This window comes from Cryptomeria japonica, chromosome 4 (assembly GCF_030272615.1).
Source record: "Cryptomeria japonica chromosome 4, Sugi_1.0, whole genome shotgun sequence".
NCBI lineage: Eukaryota > Viridiplantae > Streptophyta > Pinopsida > Cupressales > Cupressaceae > Cryptomeria > Cryptomeria japonica.
The window spans coordinates 153,164,379-153,170,890 of record NC_081408.1 but is presented as its reverse complement, the minus strand read 5'-3'; positions in this window follow the sequence as shown (position 1 = coordinate 153,170,890).

Genomic DNA, 6,512 nt, shown 5'->3' with positions numbered 1-6,512 from the left:
AAAATGCTATATGTATGATTATTAGTCTCATTACCTCTTCTTCACACAAAGGTCAATCCCCTCCTTGTTAGTATTCATGTGGATGACATCATAATGATCAAAGCAATTGAGACTCAAAGTTATATACTTCTTAGTTTCTTGGTAGAAGGGATAGGAAAATAATTTTCATAAGTGATCTTAGCTTTCATTTTCGTCATTGACTATTGGACCCTAGGAAATTTCCCATGTTTGCCTTTGACCATTTCTTTAATTTGTGATATTGAACTACATAAAATGATGATGATATCAAGAAATAGATTACTTTTATTTGTTGGGATCCAATCACTATTGCTTCTAATATTGCTAATATATGGGGACATGTAGATGATTGTTACCCTCACCAACCCCTAACTGACATCACTTTTTTCTTTAATAGCCTTTCTTGTTATTTCTACTTGACCTTACCTTTTTCCACCAACCCATCTTCTAGTAAATAGTGTTCTATTCTTTTTCACATAAAAAAAAGTAATATATGTATTGTTTATTTATTTTTCAAAATTAAACTATAATAAAAATTAAATCATAATTAAAATAATACAATATAAATTTCTTTGTGGGAGTTGTGTATGAGATTATAGGTGGTATTTAAAGCTATGATGGTGCACTAAATCTTCCCTTATAAGTATAATTTTTGTAACATTTGTTTTTTAACTTTTTTATGGTAGGAAAAAATTAGTATTAGTTAAGATTTTATTTGTAAAGCCTTAATTATTTGATCCTTAGGAATTTTACCCTTAGCCCTTTCCGCACATGGGATGTATCCTGCATGTTTATTTATTTTTCTTTGGTTTGGTGTATTTTGCACGTACCACGCAAGATGCGGCCTTCCACGCTGCCTACCAATTATTGAGATTATAACTTTGAGGTGGCAGTTTTGTGGCTGACGATAATGTTAAAGAATTTTATATCTTCTTTATATTAAATAATTATTAATAATTATTTTATATTTAATGGCCAAAGTTACTTTTGACTATTTATTATTGAATTGTTTACTATTTTAAAATATTTTTATAGTTTATTTTCATTTCATATGATTTTTTTTGGATGATTGATCAAAATATTTGAGTGTATCCAAATGTGACATATTTTAATAACATTGTGAACATGAACTCTTCTCATGTCATGTCTTTTTTTTTGGTGATTGATCAAAATATTTGAAAAATGTATTCAAATTTGACATATTTTAATAAGATTTTTTTTCATCATTTAGAAAGATAAGAATAGTGTAGTTTTATCTTACTTTACACTAAGATTATGATTTTTTTTCAATATTCTTATTCAAATTCAAATCCAAGAAAATAAAACTAAACACAAACTACCAAACTTGTAGGTGACCCTTGGTCACTAGGAAAATGCCTTTTGTATGATTATTAGAGTCTCATTTCCTACTTCTTCACACAAATGTCAATCCCCTCCTTGTTGGTATTCATGTGGATAACATTAGAGTGATCAAAGAGTTTGAGACTCCTAGTTATATACTTCTTAGTTTCTTGTTAGAAGCGATAGGAAAATAATTTTCTTAAGTGATCTCCATTTTCATTTTTGTCATTGACCTCCTCGTAAACTCATGTCCAAGAAGCACCTAGTATATTGGACCCTAGGAAATTCCCACGTTTGGCTTTGACTATCTCTTTAATTTGTGATATTCAACTACTTAGTGATAATGATATCAAGAAGTAGGTTACTTTTATTAGTTGGGATCCAATCATTTATGCTTCTAGTATTGCTAATATATGGAGAGATGTAGATGATTGTGACCCTCACCAAACCCTTACTAGCATCACTTTTTTCTTTAATAACATTTCTTGTTGTTTCATCTTGTTTATACTTGACCTTACATAAAATTTAAGGTTATTCCTTTTTCCACCCACCTGTTTTCTAGTAAATAGTGTTCTATTCTTTTTCATATAAAAAAGTAATATATGCATTGTTTATTTATTTTTTTAAATAAATTTATAATCAAAACTAAATCATAATTAAAATTCATATTTTTCATACACAAAATGGGAAGCGAAAAAGAGCAGGTGACTAAGGAAAATTAGAAGGGCAATTGCGAGGACGAGAAAAGTGGACGCGAGGAACATCTGCGAAATCCAGTCAAGTGGAAAATTTTGGAAGTAGAATGGGATGAATAGAAATTGGTGCAGGAACATTCCAAGGTGAAAACCACCACTGAACGACCCAGCGATAATAGAAACCATGGGGACAGAAACACCAAAAATCTGAAACCTAAAATCAAAATTGACTTGACTGAACATGTCGAAGAAGAAAGATTCATCTTCAAAAACCATGCGGTCATCACCAGATTTATTGGCGTGAAAATGTCTAGGAAAACTATTTGCACCTGGATTGACATGAATTGGGGAAAACACATCGTGATAAAATTCATCCCGAAGGGTTTTTTTGTCGCAATATTCTCGAAAGATTCAAAAAGAGATCACATCCTTGAAAACAAAACCTGGTATCTGGATAATCATCCATCATACCTACAACCTTGGACTCCAAACTTTGATCCATTACCAGTGGTGGTCTACAAAAAACCCATTTGGATTCAACCTTTTAATCTTCCAATTGAATACAGGGGTGACTCAAGTTTGGAGAAAATTGGTCGAACCCTTGGAACATTACTCAAAATTGATGGGGAAATTATAGAAAATGATCTATATACATACGTAAGGCTGAAAATTGCAGCCATTATGACAATTCTGCAGTCTATTACACTCCTATTAGCGGATGGAGAATGGAACCAATAAATTAGGGTATGCTCCAAATGTGGAAGCAAATTTCACCAATCCGACAAGTGCAAAATATTTTTTAGAAAAGCCTATGATAGGCCGTAGAAGAAACCCAAGCAGGAGTGGAGGAAAAAGGTGGATAGCACACAACAAAATATTTTGATGGTGGAAGCTCCTAAACAAAATACCAAATCGCCAATACAACAGATGAATGATAATATTACCCAGCAAAATGTATCTCAAAACATCACTATGGCTGAAAATATTATTCTGAGCATTACGGCTATGTCAAACCAAGGCAACTCCTTATATTATATGATATAGAAGGAACACGATAATTTGGATACTACTATGAATGGTCATATGGACACTAGCTCGGAGACTTCAAATCCATCTAAGGAAATGGATGACATGGATACACTAGATCCTAGATGCATTAGCCAATCTACCAACACATTCTTAGGTAGATCTAAAGGATTGAGAGGTAGGAAGAGAAATAGGCTAGTTAGAGAACAAAGAGCAAATGAAAAGGTGCTCGCCAATGTTTTGAATTACCTGAAAGTATCCAAGGGAGGACATCCCTCCCTTGGAGAAAGATGAAGATCACCTCATGGAATGTCAGGGGCTTATCTGCTCCTGACAAAAAATGCTTGGTCAAAATATCTTTGATCATTACAAGAGAGAAAGCTTAATGGAGAAAAGGCTGTAGAATTTGTAAAGTATTGCTACAAATGGGAAGGAATATTCCAAGATGCTAGGGGAATGGCTAGTGGCTTGGGATTATTGTGGAATCTATCTCTTATAGAGGTAAATTAAATCGCATCATATGATCATTGGATGGCTTGTGTTATCCATTGTAAGAGAACAAACATTCATTTTCCTTTGTTTAATGTTTATGGGCCAATCAAACCTAAGGAAAAGCTAAAAGTATGCACTGAGATTACCCTGCAAGTGTTAAAAGTGGATAAGGTAATAATTACAGGTGATTTTAACACCATTCTGGACATTGATGACAAGGAGGGTGGCCTAAGGAAATCTACCAAAGTTATGGATGATTTCGGGATTTTGTTTCAAGCTACAAATTGGTTAACATCATTCCCAAAAATGGGAAATTTACTTGGACAAACAGAAGATTAAACCTCTCTAAGATATCCGAGAGACTCGACAGGTTCCTAGTTGGTGAATGGTGGATGAAGGACAATTTATTAATGGAGACAAATATTATCCCTCAAATTGGATCAGATCATTTTTTTATTACCCTCTCAATTGATCATGATAACCCCTATCAAAAGAACCACTTCAAGTTTGTAAGCATGTGGTGGCATGACCCAAATTCCAAGGACAATCTTAGGGAGTGGTGGTTAGAAGGAGATATATTCTTTGGTTCCCCAAGCTTCCGGTTCACAAAACGAATCCATTTTCTGAAAAACAAACTTAAAGCTTGGAATAGATTCTCCTTTAAAAACATCTTTGCGGAAAAGAATAAGATTGAGACAGAAATTGAGGCCATTAACAATCAAATTATGTCTATAGGCATGACAAACATTGATTATGAGTCTACGAAACTCCTAAGAGAGCAGTATTTGGAGATTCTCAAAAGGGAAGAAATATATTGGAAAGATAAATCAAGGGAATTATGGATTGTTGATGTGAACCTGAACACCAAATTTTTTCACACCTCCTCCAAAGCCAGAAGAATTAACAACAAGATTTGCTCCATCAAGGATAATAATGGCAATTTAAAAAATTCAGTGAAAGATATTGAGCAATCTGCTATCGATTATTTCACTAATCTTTTGGGAAATAGCAATCTGGATAACAATTCCACATATCCCTTAATTGCCAAGGTCATTGAAACATTCATCACCAATGAAGATTGTGAAATGTTGCAAGCCTCATACACTTTGGAGGAAATAAAATGTGCTACTTTTTCCCTACATCCTCATAAAGCACTTGGACCTGATGGTATGACTGTCAAGTTCTTTCAGAATTGTTGGGATTTCATGGGTCAAGATATTTGGTCGGTGGTTGAGCAGTTCAGAAAAAAAATAGAGATTTGTCAAAGAAATCAATCACACTCTGATATCCTTGATTCACAAGAAGCAAAACTGTGACACAATGAAGGACTATCATCCTATCTCACTATACAACACAATCTAAAAAATTATATCCAAAGCCATGGTGGAGCGACTCAAAAAAATTCTACCCAAGTTAATATCAAAGAATCAAAATGGCTTCACCCCCAGTAAGGGGATTACCAACAACATCATTTTGGTGTTTGGAGTCACCCATTCAATCTATAAAAAGAAATGGAAAGGTATGATCATTAAACTCGATGTTGCTAAATCTTACGATCGGGTGGTCTGGAACTTTTTAATAAGTATTCTGGAAAGATTGGGTTTCCCTAAAAAATAGATCGAAAGCATTAAATTTTGTATTTCTACTGTTAATTATTTCTTTATTGTCAATGGAAATGTATGTGGTTACTTTGGTGCCACTAATGGCCTGTGCCAAGGAGATCCTTTATCTCCTGCCCTATTTGTGTTAATGACAGAAATCCTAGGGAAATTGATTCAAAAAAGACATATAGATAACATATGGAAAGGGATTAAAGTTCATAATTAGTTGAATGCCATCACCCACTCTCAATTTGCTAATGACACCATGATATTTGGGGAAGCTTCATTGGCTAAAGCCAAGAACATTATGAGTATGTTGAAGCTCTATTCTGAGCAATCCGGGTAGCTGATGAATAATCACAAATCGTAGTTATTTTTCTTCAACACCAACAAAAAAACACAACTAAGAATTGCAAGCCTTTTTGGAATCACTGTTTCAGAACTCCCAATTAAGTATCTTGGGGTCTGAATTGATAAAGGTGGGAGGCAACCACAGATTTGGGATGATGTGATAAAATATTGTACGGCTAAACCAAAACTTTGGAAGAATAGATGGTTAACACATGCAAGCAAATTGACCATGATCAAATCAGTTCTCTCAGCCATACCTATCTATAGTATGTCTTGTTTCAAAGTCCCTTCTGCTGTAGGAAAGAGTATGGATAGTTTACTAAGAAAATTCATATGGGAAGGATCTAAAGATACAAAGAAGATACCACTAATTAATTGGGACACTATGTGTCTATTGAAAGAAGAGGGAGGTGCAAGATTAAACAAAATGGAACTAGAAAATATTGTGTTGGGAGCTAAATTAACTTGGAAAATGCACACAGAACCGCAAAAAACTTTGGTGCAAAATATTCAAGAAAAAATACTTTGATTCTAAGATCCCAAATGGAATCCTCATAGTGGGAAACTCAAAAAGAGGATCTTCCACCTGGAACTTTCTATGGGATTGCAAATTTATAATAAGAGACCATATTTCATGGCATATTGGCAATGGCAGATCAGCAAAATTCTGGTGGGACTCATGGGATGGTGCACCCGCATTATCAAAGATAATTAGTGGCAATGATTGGATAAATCTTGTTGAATCCACTTATGGAATATTTGTCGAGGAATACTTCAATCATAATAGGGATAGGGATGGAGTAATATTTACTCTCTAATTGTCCTCTGGCAGAGGCTTGTTGTAATTGGTTTTTTGATAAAAACAAATCTTAAGATTGTAAGGAGGAAGCTACTCAAGTACTTTCTTATTTCATGGCCTTGTACCCTCTCTTCGAGATGGAGTGATCTCTAGTTAGTCGGATGTTCAATGGTTATTTGGCAAATTTGG